Raw genomic sequence first — 19,328 nt, 5'->3', positions numbered from 1 at the left:
AAGGAAGGAAGGAAGGAAGGAAGAAGAACAAGAACAAGAAGAACAAGAAGAAGAAGGACGAGGAAAAGGAGGAGGAAGAGGAAAAGGAGGAGGAAGAGGAGAAGGAGGAGGAGGAGGAGAAGGAGGAGGAGGAGGAGAAGGAGGAGGAAGAAGAAGAGAAGTCTACCATCTAATCAGGAAAGAAAATATAGGAAAGAAGGCTGAAAAGCATGGGGACCATGGATGGAGGAAGCAAAGAAATCAGAGATGTCTCAATGTAGGACAGCAGGGTGAGAAAGGAGAAGTTCTGAGCAGAGCTCCTTCTTTAAATGGAAATTTGGGAGTTCCTCGTCTAAGGAAAAGAGAATGGGGATGGGGTGGAGTACCAAGGATAATGACATCCTGCCAAATGATGAGGTTTTCCAAATAATGAGCTTCCTGAGGCAGATTAGAGAAAGCAGGTTCTGAACTGAGTTCCCTCCTTAAAGAGGATGTCTAGATCTGTCCGTTCATTGGTACGGGAAACTCCATCCACTAATGGAGAATATGAAGTCATCTCTAACCCAGAATTGTCCCAGATGCTGAAAAGATAACAGGCAGAACTTAACAGAGCCTTTTGGACTTGAGGACTGACCCTTTAGCCACTACCAAAAAATCTCTCTTAACTAAGATGACTACATTTAATTTGTAACATTTATAGCAATATTATTTTGATATCATGTCAAAACCGTACAGTTAATGACATGACTGGAATAAAAATGCATTATCCAGCATTAATGCTGAAATGGAAGGATAAAAGCCTCCCTAGCTATTTCAGATGAGGCTTCTTGGTATGAAAGCACTCTGCATGATCTGGGAGGGTGGGAGAAGGGAAAAGAAATGGGGGTCCTAATCTGGGGTCCTCAGAACCCAGAGGCTATGGATGCACTTGGCGGGGGGGGGGGGGGGGCAAGGATGATCTATAAATTTAAATGGGAACAAGATAATATTTTTATTTTCACTAACTTCTAACTACAATTTAGCAGTTCCTTCAATAATTAATTTTTTAATCTCTTACCTTTTATCTTAGTATCATTTCTAAGACAGAAGAGTAGCAAGGACTAGATAATCAGAGTTAAGTGATTTACCAAGAGTCACACAGCTAGGAAGCATCTGAGGCCAGATTTAAACCCAGCTTCTCCCAACACCAGACCTGGTCCTCTTATCTACTGTACTTCCTAGCTGCCCCAATAATTACTTTTTTTTAAATCATATACATGATTCTGAAAAGGCAGACTGTGGCCTTTATTAAGCTGCCCAAAGAGTCCATGTCACAAATAAGGTTAAGAAGGATTAATAGCCAAAATGGGAGCCTAAGACGGGAGATTTTGGGTTCAAATCTGGCCTCAGATATTTCCTAATTGTGTTTCACTGGATAAGTCACTTAATCCCCATTGCCTAGGATCTTCCTGCTTTTCTGCCTAGAAACCAACACACAGTATTGATTTGAAGACGGAAGGCAAGATATTTTTTAAATTAACAAATAAATAAAATAAGGTGAAGAACCCCTACTTTGGGCTTTAGTTTCAAAATTTTAGAAACACAGTTCTGTCAGGGAGATCAAATTGCACTAACCATCCCCATAAGAGACTGATTGATAAACCAGAATACAAATTTATTGGTTTACACTAATAAATATAACTGCCAGGGAAACCAGAATCCTCAGGGGAATCCATCTGGTCAGTATATTCTCTTCCCAGTAGGAAAACCATATGATGATCAGAAGGCTACTCAGCAAGTTCAGAGTCAGATTACAGAGAACTGAATGGTTTTAAGGGATAGTGTCACCAGGCTATAATAGCCTGATTCACCCTTTTTTTTTTTTTTTTTTTTCATTCTTGGTATGGAAAATACTCCTATCAGCTAATCAGGGCACCCCTTCCCTAGGTCTCTGCTAAAGAAGCTGACAAATTCTTTCACCATTTCTCCTTTTTCAATATTCCTTATCAGTCCCCCAAAGCTGCCGTCATTATGGCATTACCTCATGACAGACTCATTACAATTTCCAAGATTGAGTCTTATCTTAGCATTAGTTACATTTTAGGGTAGTTGCTTCCTGGTACCTTAATCCTAGGTAAATCCTAGGTGTCCAAATGATAGGATGATAGGTTGGAAATACTCCCAGCCATTGTGGGCTGATTCTTGTTGACTTCAATTTTCTACCTGGTCCCCAGATTTGGGGATACAGCTTACTTGGTGCCAGGGGCTTTGTATTACCCATTGATTAGACTACCTAAAAGAAAAGGGTCTTTCCATCAGCTTTCTCCTCCATCTTTCCCCACCCCAATCTCTATGGAAGGTAATTCATGCAGGATCTAATTTCACAGCATGGCTTTCTTCTGCAAAAAGGCTAAAATTTCGCTATTCCAAAAGCATGATTTTTTTTAAACTGTTTTGCTTTTTTTTTTTTTTTAAATCAGCTTACAGGGATTAGTTATTCAATTCAATTCAGCAAATACTGATTATGCATTTACTAAATACAAGGCATCATGCTAGACCCTGAGGGACATAGAAAGATAAAATATGACTGAGCACAGTCAGGTGGTACAACAGATAGAGCCCCAGGACTAGGAACTAGTAAAGTAGAGGGGGATGAGTACATATTGAACACCTACTATGTTCCAGACCTTGTGCTAAGCATCTTACAAATACTATCTCATTTGAATTTCACAACAACCCTGTGAATTTAGGAAGACCTGAGTTCAAATTCTGCTTTAGATACTTACTGTGTGACCCTATAAGAAATTATGAACAGCAGCAACAAGAAATAGAACTAGAAGTTCCCTTTAAAATCACTCTAGACCAGTGATGGGCAAACTTTTTAAAGAGGGGGCCAAAGGAAAGGAAACACTCATCTGTCAGTCTGTTTCTAAGGCAACTCTTTCATTGTATTGTATCCTACTCATTGTATTCATCAGATTAGGAATAATGTCTCTCCATGGGATAGAACATTTTAGGGGGCTGCATCTGACCCACAGGCCATAGTTTGCCCATCACTGGTCTAGAGAAGAGCCATGAAGGTATAATGATAAGAACAAATAAGTGTGTTAGGAACCAGAACATGATCACAGAAAAAAATAAACTGTTGCTCACAATTGCTCAGATATAACCTTGACCCATAAAATATGTAAGAACAAGATTATTTTTAAACTGTTACCTTCTGTCTTAGAATCAATACCATGTATTAGGTCTAAGGCAGATGAGCAGTAAGGGCAAGGCAATCAGGATTAATCAAGGCAAGAGTGACTTGCCCAGGGTCACACAGCTAAGAAGTAGTTGAGATCAGATTTGAATGAAAAACCTCCATCTCCAGGCCTGGCTTTCTAACTACTGAGGCACCTAACTGCCCCGTTAAGAACAATAAATTAATTAATAGCTTCTGACATACCTAGTACTCATGGCCTCCAGTATATATGGAACAAAAAGCTCCCAAAATATAATCTTAGAAGTAGTTTGCCCATCACTGCTCTAGACTGTTGGTACACATCACAACCCATCTCTACTTTTTCATTTTTCCATAGTCCTGCCATCAAAGATCTCCCCAAAACTCTAGATATCTTCCCTGGGTCTCTGAGTGTTATGATACTGGTAACTTATGAAATAATTTTCTTTTGTAAGTACATGTAATAAACTTTGCCTGATTCATTATCTATGGGAAAAAATAAAAATAAAATCACTCTAAATATTATAAAATACCTGGGATTCTACTTGCCAAGACAAACACCAGAATTATATGAACACACTTACAAAACACTTTTCACACAAATAAAGTCAACTCTAAATAATTGGAAAAATATTAATTGATCATGGGTAGGCTGAGCTAATATAATAAAAATGACAATTCCTCCTAAATTAATTTACTTATTTGGTGCCATCCCAATCAAACTACTAAATAATTATTTTATAGGACAAGAAAAAATAATAACAAAATTCATCTGTAAGAACAAAAGGTCAAGAATAACAAAGAAACTGATGAAAAAAAAATGTGAAGGAAGATGACCTAGCAGTACCAGATCTCAAACTGTATTATAAAGCAGCAATCATCAAAACACTCTAGTATTGGCTAAGAAACAGAATGGTAGATCAATGGAATTGATTAGATACACAATATACAGGGGTAAATGGCCTTAATAATATTTAGTGTTTGATAAGAAATGATGAACAGGATATTTCATTAAATTTATTTCTTTTTAAATATTTTTCCATGGTTACATGATTCATGTTCTCTCCCTCCCCTCTCTCTTCCCCTCCCAGAATTGAAAAGCAATCCCACTGGGTTATACATGTATTATCACTTGATACCTTGAACAGGATAATTACAGAAAAAGCTGGAAAGACCTACATGAACTGATGCAGAGTTAATAATCAGAACCAGGAAAACACTGTACACAATAACAGCAATATTATAAGAAGATCAACTTGAAAGACTGAGCTACTCTCAGCAATACAATGATCTAGGACAATCCTGAAAGACTTGTGACTGGGAATGCTGTCCACCTCTAAAGAAAGAATTGTTGGAGTTGGAATGCTGATGACAACATACAATTTTTCATTTTAGTGTATGTGTGTCTTTCTTTTTTTGGGGGGGTGGTTTTGTATGAGCATTCTCTCATAACAAGGTTTTGTATGAGCATTCTCTCATAACAAGGAACAATATGGAAAAATGTTTTGCATTTAACCCAGATCAAATTATTTACCATCTCCTGGAGGAAGGGGGAAAGGGAGGAAGAGAAAAAATCTGGATCTTATAACTTTGGAAAATATATGTGGAAAATTTTTATTATGTCCAATTTGTAAAATAAAATATCTTTTATATACATATATATACATACACTCACATATTTTATATATGTGTGTGTGTGTATATATATACACAAGCATTGGATGATAGTGAATACAGTGTAGGACACAGAATCTGGAAGACAAGGGACCCTGCTTCAGACACTTCCTAACTGTGCAAGCTTGAGCCAATAATTTAATTTCTCTGAGACTAAAAGATACCAGTTCCACAATCTAGTTCCCATCTCTTTCCAGACTGATTACACATTCCTTCCCCCATGCCCTCTGTGCTAACTCAGCTGACTTGCTATTCCCTGTTCACAGCATTCTGCTTTTGTTCCTTTCATAAGCTGTTCCAATGCCTGGGACACTCTCTGCTCCCCTGCACCTCTTAGAACCCCTTGCTACTGCAAGGACTCAGTTCAACAGCTGCCTCCTATGATCTTTCCTCATTTCTTCAGTGATTAGTGTCCCACCGCCACCCCATCACTTTTTGTTTTAAACCTTACTTTCTGTCTTGGAATGTCTCATTTTGATCTTTGAATCTCCATTGTCCAGGTATTGTAGGCTATAATATATTCTTTTTGTTTGTTTTTTTAACCCTTCCCTTCTGTCTTGGAATCAATACTAAGTATTGGTTCCAAGGCAGAAAAGAGGTAAGGGCTAGGCAATGGGGGCTAAGTGACTTGCCAAGGGTCACACAGGTAGGACATGTCTGAGGCCAAATTTGAACCAGGACTTCCTGTCTCTAGGTCTACCTCTCAATCTGCTGAGGCACCTAGATGCCTCCCTCCCATCACTTTATACGTCTTGTACCTATCTGGCATCAATATGTTGTATTGTTTCATCACTCTCATGTAAACTACTTGACCAAAGTTGCCCATCTCCTTTTTCCATGTTTACTTATGACCTAGCCCTGTATCTAGTACATAGTAGGACTGAAAAAATGTGTGCTGACTAACAGATTCAGTAGAAAGTATGTTTAGTATCTAGCTTATAAGAGAAATAAATCAAAATAAAACCTCTCAGACAACTAGCTAGTCTCTGAAAATGAAGTTAAGAGAGCCATCAGAGAACACAAAGAGACTAGTCAAGTAGAGGATGCTGAGAACCACACCTGAGAAACAATTTATAATAGAGTGGCAAAAAAGCCTAGAGTTTATTCAAATCTCAATCAGGGAGGCTAAAATACAAGTCAATTCTTCTTAATTGTAGCATATATGAGGTAATGTCATAACAGAAGGGAGAAAGACAAGAGTCTAGACAAAAGTCAGACATAGAGCAAGACTTTGCTAGCATGTCTGTACTCTTTTCTAGGCTCTGGATATATAATATTTCCTCAGGTTACTTATCTAGAAGTAACCTGAGGGAACAGAAGGATAATTCATCAGCTTCATAGAAATACTCCTTAAGAACACCAAACCCCTTTTTGCTCTGATTCTCTGGTCACCAAGCAATTTCTCAAGTCTTTGCAATCTGGTGCCCTACTGGACCTATGTACCAAGATGGAGTCCTGCCATGCAAATGGCCAGTAAGGGACAGCAAATGTCCCTTTCATGGTAAATTCATAAATTATCACTCTGGATAATAAATCTGTCAGCTGTAATCTACTTAGTGTAAATCACATCCCCATATCCTGATTACTACTACTTTCTGGAACTGCAAACCCACAGATTGGACTTAAGACTTCTTAATTTTTTTGCATGTCATGAACACCTTCTGGTACAGCCAATGGATCCTTCCTCAAAACCATATTTTTAAATAATTGAAGGAGATGCTAAATTTCAATTGGAAGTTGTTGAAAATAAAGATATTCATCCGCATTCATGGAATCCCTAAAATCTATCTATGGATCTCCTTGAACAGAATTCTATGGAACCCAGGTTAAAACCTCCTGCCCTAGACTCATTGTGATCCTCCTAAGGGAGAGGCACCCTGGCACCTCTCAAGACACACACAGGGCAAGCACAGTCTTTCCAACATCTTAATTCCAATAGCTCATTACACAGTAAAAAGAGTCACTGGATCTGACTTGCCCCAAATTAGAGGTACTGTATTTCAATCTCACCTTGGTACCTGTGACCTAGAGTAACCTCCCTGAACCTCAGTTTCCAAATCTGTAAAATTAGGAGGTTTAACCAAATGTCTCCTGAAGACTCTTCCACTTCTAGAGCTATGATCTTATGTACTCCAACATCTCCGCTCATGATAACTCTTGCCTCACAGTTCCTGGACCACCTCTGCTCCAGTAGTGTTCATACCCAATCCTTTTCTATCACATCTGGGAAATGATATGACAAAGAAAAAAATGGGTCAATAAGATCTCTGGCTCTAAGTCTCCTTTCTGATCATCCTTCTGACTCTCCTGTTCTGACACTTCAAATGATCATTGAATTCATAATGACCTCGAGTCAACGGATATCCTTTCTTATTCTCTGAGTTTATCATCTCCCTTCTGACTTCACTTGTCCTTAGGGGTATGTGCTGGTTAATATATATGTATTATATTTATATATATTATAATATCTAATAAATATATATATTTGGAATTCTTAGTGCTAACTTCTTTTTTAAACTCTTAACTTCTGTCTTAGAATGAATACTGGGTATTGGTTCCAAGGCAGAAGAGCAGTAAGGACTAGGCAACAGGGGTTAAGTGACTCGCCCAGGGACACATAGCTAGGAAGTGTCTGAGGCTGTCTTTGAACTCAGGTCTTCCCAATTCTTAACTACGGAGCTGCCTCTTTGATTTCAGGTGCTGTGGCATAAATATGAAATCTCAATCCCACTCTGTATTAGAGGACCACTAAAATAGTGAATCCTATTTAATGGTTGATTATCCTTAATTTAGAATCTGAAAAACAGTGCTTCCCTCTTCCTCATGATGCCTTACAGTGACCTACTGTTTCTCCATCATATTTAACCGAAGCTAAGCCCCTCATTTCACTTAGGATATGAGTTCAATATCTCTGGCTTTACACAGGGCTTTAGCTTTAAAGAGACAATGCCAAGGCTGATAGGTTGACAATCTTAGCCTACTTTCCTCTTGTGTCTAGTCTAAAAGTCTTCCCATGAACTGGACTCTTTAATCCAAGTACTCCATTCCCATATACAGAGGGCACACTCTGGCCTCCCGTGTTTCCTTTTTTGTTATGTTTTCAAATCGAATGCCTCAGTGCTTTGGATGACTGAAGACGAAGGCAGACAAAAATAGGTTTTTCTTTAGACTTAAAAAATCAGCTTTGAACACTCAAGAGATTATCATGTAAAACATGATGTTAAAAAAATAGCAATGTGGGGGAGAGAAGGCAACGAATTCAGTTTAATTTCTATGAGCCTAGGAAAAGATTTAGTCTTAATAATAACACAGAGAACTCTTCAGGTTCAATATTAGAAAACTTTTGATCTGGGGTCACTTTTAAATCATACACGACTGGAAAAGTTCCAAAAACAAGTCCACTACTCTATCCCTACCCACTTTGGGTCCAGTGTCTTACAAAATATTTATTAAATAATTCCACAGGTAAGTGAATGCAGTGTAGAACCTACTAGAGATGCATGTTGGTGATAGACAAAAGAAAAAGGTTTCAAATCCCATCTCTGATCCTTGTGACCATCCAAAGGCAGTTCCTTCGCTGAACATCCATTGGCTCTCCAGTAACATTGGTATTTAAATAATATTTAATATGCTTACTACAAAGGGTTAAACTTTAAGGTACTAGAAAAGTGTCTCCCCCCAATAGAATCTCACTTTTTCTTCAAGAGCCACTGAAACAGTATCTTCTACCTGATTCCCCCCAAACGCTCATGCACACCCACCCAAGCTCCCTCGTACTTATTTTGAGTTTATTCTGCAAACATTTACAGATGTACTTGTTGGCTCCTCCATTAGAAGAGAGGGTCATAGTGAGCAGGGATTTTTTTTTTTTATTCCCAGCACTTAGGGCAATGTCTGGCAGATAAAAGGTACTTAACAATTGTTGTTCATTGACTGAATGATATCAATTATCACCGCCTTGAAAAATTGTGGTTTGAATTTTGGCTTCTACCTCTCTTTTTAGCATTTCTTTTCTGGTTCCAGAAATCAGTCAATAAGTCAAACCAATAAATATATATTAAGTACTTACTAAGTACCAGGCAGAAGCAGCTAGACGATTCAATGGATAGAGCTTTGGGTCCGGAGTCAGGAAGACCTGAATTCAAATCCGACCTCAGATGCTTCCTAGCTGTGAGACCCTGGGCAAGTCATTTAATCTCTGTTTGCCTTCATCCACTAGAGAAGGGAATAGCACACCACTCCAGTATCTTTTTTTGTCTCTTTTTTAAACCCTTAACTTCTGTCTCAGAATCCACATTAAGTATCAATTCCTAGGGCCGAAGAGCAGTAAGTACTAGGTAACTAGGTCAAGTGACTTTCCCAGGGTCACTCAGCTAGGGAGTATCTCAGGCCACTTTTGAACCCAGAACCCAGAACTTCCCAACTCTAGGCTGAGATCTCTAGTCACTGAGCCACATAGCTGCCCTGACTCTAGCATCTTTGCCAAGAAAAACCCAAATAGAGTCATGAAGAGTTGGACATGACTGAACAACAACACAAATGTGCCAGGCACTGTGCTAAGTGTATTGGGGTCACAAAGGCATGAACATGGTCCCTGGCCTCAAAGAGCTCACTGTCTAATGGGACAGACAACATGCAAATAACAAGATGTATACAGAATAAATGGAGATAAGTTCACAGAGAAGACACTATCATTTTCTTAAAGCCTTACCTTGGGGCAGCTTGCAAAGGTAGGAAGAGACCAGGTTAGGAAGTACCATAAAATTTAAACAGAAAATATTAAATATTAAATTTTATCCTAAAGATAATAGGGAGAATTGATAGAATGGGGAGCAGAGGGGCATAGATGATATAGGTAGACCTTTGCTTCCAGAAGATTACTGTGATAGCTGAGTGGAGAAGGGGGTAGGGTGGGGAGATACTTGGGACCAGAATATTAACAAGAAGTCTATTCCAATAGTCTAGGTGTAAAGTGAGGAGAGTCTACACCAGAGTAGTCTTTGTGTCAGAGCATATACAGGAGATGATAGCAAGGTAGGAATAGCAGGACTTGGCATCAGATGAGATACAGGAGGTGAAAGAAAATGAAGGGCTGAGGATGACACCTGGGATGTGAACCTGGATGACTGGTACCTTCAGTAGCAGCAAAGTTAGGAAGAGGGGAGGGTTTTAGGGAAATCGATGATTTCCATTTTAGATGTGTTCAGCTTAAAGTGTCTATAGGACATCCAGTGTGAGATATCCAATAGGCAACTAGATATTTGAGACTGAAGGTTAGAACTAGATAAATAGATCTGAAAATCATCTACATAGAAATGATTACTGAAGCTGGTGAGATCACTAAGGAAAATCATGGAAAGGGAGAAGAGAAGAGAAGAGGGCCCAGGATGGGGGATAGTCATGGTCAGCAAGGTGTCCTGGAATAAGGTCCAGTAAAGAAGACTGCAAAGGAGAGACCAGAAGGATAGGAAAAGACTCAGGATAATGTCATGGAAACCCAGAGGAGAGAAGTTATCAAGGATAAGAGGGTGATTGACAGTGTCAAAGACTGCAGAAAGACCAAGAGGGGTGAGGACTGAGGAAAATTCAATTCAGTAATTAAAAGATTAATGGTCACTATGGGAAAGAAATAAGTATTTATTAAACACCTACTATGTGATGATAGGTGGCAGCAAGGTATCACAGTGGATAGAGTGCCATCAGGAAGACTCATTTTATAAGTTCAAATCCAGCTTCAGAAACTTACTATCTGGGTGACCATGGGTAAGTCATTTAGCCCTGTTTGCCTCAGTTCCTCACCTATAAAATGGAGAAGGAAATGACACACTACTCCTGTATCTTTATCAAGAACACCCCAAAGGATATGATGGAGATGGAGACTCTAAACAATCAGTCTAGTGCAAATACTAATAATATAGAAATAGGTCTTGATCAATGATACATGTAAAACCCAGTGGAATTGCTCATTGGCTATGGGAGGGGACTGGGAGGAGGGGAGGAAAAGAACATGATTCATGTAACTATGGAAAAATATTCTAAATAAATAAATGAACTTCATAAAAAAGAACACCCTCAAGTAAGGAATGAGGAATAGGATGATCTCAGAAAGAGCTGGAAAGAACTACATAAACTGATTGAAAGTGAAATAAGTGGAACCAGAAGAGCATTGTTCACAGTAACAGCAATATTGTGGAATGATCAACCATGATAGATTTGGCTATTAGCGGCAATACAATGACCCAGGACAGTTCTGAAGGACTTATGAAAATACCTCTATCCACCTCCAGAGAAAGAACTGTTGAAGTAGGAATGCAGCTAAAAGCATATGATTTTTCAATTGTTTATTTGGGTATATGCTTGGGGGGGCTTGGTTTTATAAAATTATTCACTTATAAAATGAAATATGGAATGAATAATATGGAAATATGTTTTGTGAGACTATATATATATCCCAGATTGAATTACTTTCCAAGTCTGGGAAAGGAAATAAAAGGAGGGAGAGAGACAATTTGGATCATATAATTTTGGAAAACTTACATGGAAATTTGTTATTTATGTATAATTGGCAAAAAAAAAAATTAAATTAAAAGGGAAGAAGAAAAAAAAAAAACAAGAATACCCCAAATGGGGTCACAGAGAGTCAGACAAAACTGAAAACAACTGAACAACAAAGTTATAGGCATTGGGCTAAGCAGACTTTGGGGATAAAAAGACAAAAGCGAAATTCTCACACACAAGAAACTTATATTCTATGGGGTTCGGGAAGGAACAACATATTCATGCATATGTATAAACATTGATAGAAGGTGATGGAGGATAGGCACTATAGAAGGATAAGCAGGAAAGATTTCATGTAAAAGGAGGTATTTGAGCCGAGTCTTAAAGGAAATAAAGAATTCTAGGAGGTGAGGAGGAGGTGGCCAGTGAAAAGTCATGGAGATGAGAGATGGAGTATTCTGTATGAGGAACAATAGTATGATTAAAATTCCCTGGAGACTGTATCTTAATTTATAATTATTTGTTAAATAATAAAAAGCAGGCCAAAGGAACAAAAGGCACCAGCCACATGTGGCCAGCAGCTCCCTTAATTGCCCATCCCAGCCCCAAACCCAACAGCATACCTACTCAATCTGGGATTCCCAGCAAAGAGCCTACTTCCTCCCAGTACTTCAATTTAGGCACTTCTCACCTTCCCTTTCCCAATCTTTTTTGAGTGCAGCACTCCAATAGCATTCTAGACAAGAAGAAAGTCTTCCAGATGTCAAGTTTAGAATGGCCACACAGTGTCCAAGTCCACTTTTCTCTGCCTGGCTTTGCCTAGCTTATTTTGTCCCTTCATAATCTTAAGAGAATTGTTTACAGATAAACAGAGAACTTATCTCCACCTTCATTCAGCAATGGGGGAGGAAGAAGCACATTGTAATTTCAATCTTAAAATTAAACTTCTTCCCCTTTAAAATCCAAAGGTTGTCTTGAAGTGCCAAGAAAAAGGGTACAGGTTACTACTAAATTTCCAAAACAGTAAAAGGGCCAATTTAGCTAGCTAGTCAAGTCTAGTAAAGTGAAGGGGAATGAGGTATAGTACGGCTAGAAAGATAGGATAAGCACCAAGTTCTGAAGGAAATTTTTTTCATTTTTTTTCAAAGATACTTTATTTTCCCCAATTATATGCAATAGCAATTATTCAACAAGTTTTCTGAAATTAAAACATTCAATTATCTCTCTCCCTCCCTTCTCTCCCCACTCTCAGAGATGCCAAGCAATTTCATCTGGGTCATATATGTATTATCATGCAAAACTTACTTTCATATTGGTCGTTGTTGTTAAAGAATACTCATATAGGAAATAATGAGTGATAATACATGTACAACCCAAATTGAATTGTTTGTCAACTCCATGAGAGTGGAGGGAGGAAGAGAGAGAGACAACATAAATCATATAAATTTGGAAAACTTAGGTGTAAATTTGTTATTAAAATAAAATAAAGGTAAAACTAAAAAAGAAAAAGAATACTCAGATAAAACCCAACCCCCCAAATAAAAACATAAATAAACTAATGTGGAAAATCATATGCTTTGATCTACATTCAACTCCAACAGTTCTTTCTCTGGAGGTGGATGGCATTCTTTGTCATAAATCCTTCCAAAGTGACCCAGATCATCAGTAGCTAAGTCCTTCACAATTGATCATTACACTATATTGCTGTTACGGGTATACAACGTTCTCCTGTTTCTGCTTATTTCACTCTGCATCATTTCATGTAGATCTTTTCTGAAGGAATTTAAATGCCAAAAAAGGAGTTTAAATTTGCTTCTAGAAGTGAGGAGAACTGCTTGAACACATGGGTTGAAGTGGACATGATTGGGGACGTAGACTCGAAACTACCACACCAATGCAATGACCAACAATTTGGAAATAGGTCTTGATCAATGACACATGTTAGAATCAGTGGAAATGTGCATCAGCTATTGGGGGGGTGAGGAGGAGGTTGGGGGGTGAAGGGGAAAGTAAGAGCATGAATCATGTAACCATGGATAACTTTTCTAAAAAATAAAATTTATTTTAAAAAAATAGAAGTGAGGAGAAATCGTTTGAATTTTGAATAAGGACATGATTAGATACTAAGATAGCTATTATAGACCAAGGAATCTTGTCCCGCTAAGCGAAAAATAGCCCTACATTTTTTTTATGATCTCTAAGTTTGGGTATTTATGTTATAGAGCTCATTCGTATTCCTTTTTTGAAAATAGATATCTTAATAATTGGAGACCCTCAAAATGAAGGTGTTTCAAAACTTATCTTGGACCTTTCATTCATTTATTTGTTGTAACCACTACAAAAACAAATATGAGGCAATAGATCCTCTACATAAGACTACCAATTATTTTATGGGACTGATATAATTCCACTGGATTACCCATTCTCTCTTTATTGATGTTTTCCCTTTGAGCACTGTGGGCAGGTGAATTGAGAAATATATGATATTTTTTTTTTGTTTATTTGCTTTACTTAGAGCTACATTTTAGACATACCCAATGAGGTGCCTCCAAACCATCTCAACCTCACATGTCCAGAATGCAGTTTTCTTGTCTTGTCTCCCAAACTTCCTTACTGCTGTCACAGGCACCATCCTTTTAGGGACCCAGTTTAGGAACTTTAGTGTCATCCTCAACTCTTCATTTCCCCTTGACATGCAAGTCAAATCACTTGCCAAGTTTTAATGTTTCCAACTCATATCTAATTCATCCATTCACTTTTCTCTACCCACACAACCACTGGCCTAGTTTAGGGCCTGACTACCTCTCACCTGGAATATTGAAGTACCTTCCTGCCTGATCTCACCACCTCAAGTCTTGCCCTTTGCTTCTAACAAGTGATTTAGCCCACAGAGGTTAAACTGCTGGCTAGAAGCAAATTTAGCATGGCCTTCCTCCCATTCTTCACAAAGATGGTCCAGATCTCTTCTAATATCCCCTTATGCCATCACTTGTATGCACTTTAAAACCCTTACCTTCCATCTTAGTATCAATACCAGGTATTGGGTCCAAGGAAGAAGAGTGGTAAGAGCTAGGCAATGGGGGTTAAGTGACTTGTCCAGGGTCACACAGCTAGGAAGTGACTGAGGCCAAATTTGAACCCAGGACTTCCCTGGTCTCTAAGCCTGGCTCTCAATCTACTGAGCCACCCACTGCCCCCCAGATCTCACTTTTCTCCAAGTGTGAGTGAAACAACTACAATAAGTCCCCTCTTCACTGATATATTGAGGCTAATTGTTCTCTACACCAATTTAAAATCATATTCCTTTATTTGGGAGCATCTAAATATAACAATGGTTAGAGTGCTGGCCTTGGAGTCAGGAAGACTCATCTTTCTGAGTTCAAATCTGACCTCAGACGCTTACTAGCTGTGTGACTGGATATCTGTATGTAAAGAAAAAAAGAAATGAGATCTGCAGACTTATGAATGGCAAACTGGAACTCCAGAGTAGCAAATATGTAAGAGAATCAGCCCAGTACTTCATTTAATCCTATTTGCCTCAGTTTCCTCATTTGTAAAAGAAACTGGAAAAGGAGGGGGCAAACCAATCCAGTATATTTCCCAAGAAAACCACAAAGGGAGTCAGGAAGAGTCAGATAGGACTAAAATGACAGAACAATGGCATTTCCTTTATTCATAGCAAGGGTCAGTTGGTGTATGTGGTGAAGAGAGGGGCATAACTGATTGGCAGAATTCTTCTGTCAGTTAAGGAGGGTTTTAGAATCTTGGGAAAGAGTGACAGTTGGTCCTGGGAACTCCAAGATTCTAAAACCCTCCTTAACTGACAGAAGAATTCTGCCAATCAGTTATGCCCCCTCTCTTCACCACATTAGTCCCTTAGGAAAACTGCCCCAGGCATGGGCAGCAACAGAGTTACAGTCATCCTGTATATTATTCCCTGCTTCTGTGTTCTTCCTTCTATATCAGTTCATATAAATTTTATATGCTTCTCTGAATTCTTAATATTAATTAATTTATTTTGTGGCATATTCATATTCTATTACATTCATATGCTACAATTTGTTTAGTCGTTTTCCCAATCAATGAAAACTTACTTGACTCCTAGATCTTTATTACTACAATATAAGCTCCTCAAGGGCAGGGACTGTACCATTTTTGTCTTTGTATATCTACTACAGAACCTAATACATAGTAGGTGCTTGACACCTATTTGTTGATGGATATGGATGGGACCTCTCTTTTTGTCTTTAATCTCTTTACACTATATTTTTATTACTTTTAAAATATTTTTTGCCACCACCTCTTATTAAATCAGATTTTCCTCCCTACCTAATTGGAGCATAAAACATATTTCAAGCCAAGGTAGGAAAGATGAATTATTCTCTTTCTCCAATAAAAATCCTCACCTTGCTATCGACATAAGATACATGAAAAGGTTAGGACTGAGAGGTTACACGCTGCCATTTCCCTCAGACCCGGATAGTCAATAATCATGGCGAATGTACAGTCACCGACGACACTTCTGGAGTTCATGGACGAGAGCTTGATAATGTAAAAGTTTCACCAGTATCCAAGCAGCAACGTAGTAGATTTGATTGCACGTGTGAACATCCAAAAGGCATACTTTACTTGAAGTGTAAGGTTCAATTTTCTCATTTCACTTCAAATTAATTTCATTTTAAATCTGTCCATTTTAAAAAATCCAAGGTTCAATTTTCTCATTTCGCTTCAAATTAATTTCATTTTAAATCTCTCCCAATTTCCTTTAGATCCAGAACCTGTATTTATTTACATGTGTTTAATCATCTCATAGAATTTTAGAGCTGGAAGAGACAAAATCTACACTTAACTTCATTTTACGGATAAAGAAACTGAGGACGGCAGAGGTTAAATCATTTATTGGAGGCAGTAGGGAGCAATTCTAGCATGGCTTGTCTTCCTCTCTTCACAAAGCTGGGCTAGATGATAATATGCCAGGCTTGGAGACAGAAGGATTTGGGCAGATACTTCCTAGCTTTGTGACCCCAGGAAAATCACTCAACTCTAATTGCCTGGCACTTGTCACTCTTCTTTCTGTACTGGAATTGGTATTAAAAGGGGAGCTAGGTAACACAGTGGATAGAGAGCCAGGCCTGGAGTGGGGGAAAACCTGGGTCCAAATTTGGTCCCAGATACTTTCTAGTTGTGTGACCCTGGGCAAGCCACTTAAATGCAATTATCTGGCACTTGGAACTGATACTAAGTATTGATTCTAAGACGGAGGATAAGGGTTTAAAAAAAAAAAAGATCATCCAGCATTTCCCTTCCAACATGCCTCCAATAAGTGATTTAACCTCTGTGGGCCTCAGTTTCTTCATCTATAAATGAAGTTGGCTTGTGTGGATTTTGTCTCTTCCAGCTCTAAAATACTATGATTCTATGAATTGATTAAATACATATAAATAAATACAGGCTCAGGATCTAAAGGAAATTAGACTTTGAATAGATTTTAAATTAAATTAAATTGAAGTGAAATCAGAAAATTGAACCTTATGCTTCAAGTACAGTGTGCCTTTTGGTTGTTAACACACACACACACACACACACACACTCCAGTCTTCTAATATCTATTTATGTCATCCATGATCTTTGTCTTTATATTAGACAGCCATAAATACACCTATCTTTTACCTACAACAATGTAAACAGCAAGTACAAAAACACACAATTAAATGCTGTGTAATTAATAATGAACAAACAACCTCAGAGAAGAGTTAAGGAAGGGGGCAGGTAGGTGGCTCAGGGGATTGTGAGTGAGATCTAGAGCCCAGAGGTCTGGGGGGAGGGAGGGGTGGTCAAATCTGAACTCAAATACTTCCCAGCTGTGCCACCCTGAGCAAGTCACTTAACCCCAGTTACCTAGCCCTTACTGCTTCTCCGTCTTAGAATCAATACTTAGTGGGGCACCCTATCATCTAGCCCAAATTTGTGGAGAGAAGAAGGAAGGGTATACTAGACTTGCTTCCATCATGCCTCCAATAAGTGATTTAACCTCTGTGGGCCTCAGTTTCTTCATCTGAAAATCTAGATGGCCCAATAGATTAAAAGTCAGGTCTAGAGTTAGGGATCCTAAATTCAAATCTGGCCTCAGATACTTCCTGGCTGTGTGACCCTGGGCAAGTCACTTAACTCCCATTGCCTAGTCCTTATTGCTTTTCAGCCTTGGAATGAGTACATGTTATTAATTCTTTTATTTGTTTATTTATTTATTTGTATTTATTTTAGAATGTTTTTCCATTGTTACTTGATTCATATTCTTTCCCTCCCCTCCTTCCTCCCATAGCCAAAGAGCAATTTAACTGGGTTTTACATGTATTATTGATCAAGACCTATTTCCTTACTACTAATATTTGCACTAGGTTGATCATTTAGAGTCTACATCCCCAATCATATCGCCATTGAACTATGTGATCAATTGTATGTTTTTCTTCTGCATTTCTGCTCCCACAGTTCTTTCTCTGGGTATGGATAGCGTTCTTTCTCATAAGTTCATGGTATTAATTCTAAGATAGAAAGTAAGGGTTTAAAAAAAAAGTAATGGGAGGAATAAGAGAAGTAGTTTGATATAATAGAGAGTCAGGAGGCCCAACTCTGACACATAACAAACCCTGGGCAAGTTCATCTCAGGGCTCAAAGAAACTCTTTTAGACTATAAATTGTATAACATGCAATTAGAAGAAGTATTTTCTTCACTGGGAGTTTCTTATACTGATGAACTCACGAGTCATACCAAAAAAAAACCAATATAAGTGAAGGAAATATAAATTACTCCCTTTAAGGTTTACAAAGTATTTTCTCAACAACCACCCCAGGAAGGGGTCACCCTTTAGGTCACCTTTTAAGGTTTACAAAGTATTTTCCCAACAACCACCTCAGGAAGGTTATTATGGGGCACAAATATAGGTATCCCAATTTTGAATGTAATAAAACATTGGAAATCAATGTCCACTGGTGGGCAGGAAATCCCAGTGTCCTTTTACATATAAATAAGGTTGGTAAGTTAAGTGACTTGCCCAGGGCCACACAAGCAAGTAATTACAGAAACCAGATATGTGGAATCTTCTGATTCCCAAACTACCCACCAAATCCAGGTATCCTTTCCATATCATGACTTACCCATTGCAGTTTCCAATATATCATCAGTCAGCATAAAAAATTAAATGGAAATTTTCAGGGAATTTAATGGAAGCTGTAGACAACACACAAAGGCCAGTGGACGACATGGAAAAAGTGTAGAAACTATATAACCTGTGACCAAAAACTTAACCCAAATTTTACAATAAGGAACCATAAGCACTCCATAAAAGAAAAAGAAAAAATTCAAATTTCTTTTCTGGCATCAAGGGAGGGTCAAACATCTTTCCAGCTCCCCGGACCCCTGAGTCCCTAACCCAGTGTTGTAGGAGGGATAACAGTACTCACCACTTTGTATTTGAGTACCATTGGCTAAAATCCACTCTTCTCTCCATCATAAAGAGTTAAGATCCCAGTGGGGAGTGGTTTGGGAAGGGAGGTGCTGGTTATATAACATAGCTCTTCAGAGAGCTAGTTAAACAGGAATTGTTCAGTCCCACAAGATCACAGGAATGTTGCTAGTTTCGAGGTATGGAATAAGAGGGGAACATTCTGTCAGCCCATGTTTCAGTTCAGTTGTTACTGCAGAACCACAGGTGTTAATGACTGTTTTTATCTCCTCTCTTTACCATGACAGCTGTATTTGTTCTGGGCCTGTGTTTATTTGACCAGCAAGTGCTGTAGAGTTTCCCCAAAATCATTATGGACACTGACAAGCATTTGTTTGAAGGCAGGTAAAAGAACCAGTCACATACTGTCGGAACAGAAGGAATCCGCCAGAGATGACAGACTAGCAGCAGTGAGAGAGAGAGAGAGAGAGAGAAAGAGAGAGAGAGAGAGAGAGAGAGAGAGAGAGAGAGAG

Source organism: Gracilinanus agilis, chromosome 1, assembly GCF_016433145.1.
Source record: "Gracilinanus agilis isolate LMUSP501 chromosome 1, AgileGrace, whole genome shotgun sequence".
Taxonomy (NCBI): Eukaryota; Metazoa; Chordata; class Mammalia; order Didelphimorphia; family Didelphidae; genus Gracilinanus; species Gracilinanus agilis.
Note: the sequence above shows the minus strand (reverse complement) of the source record.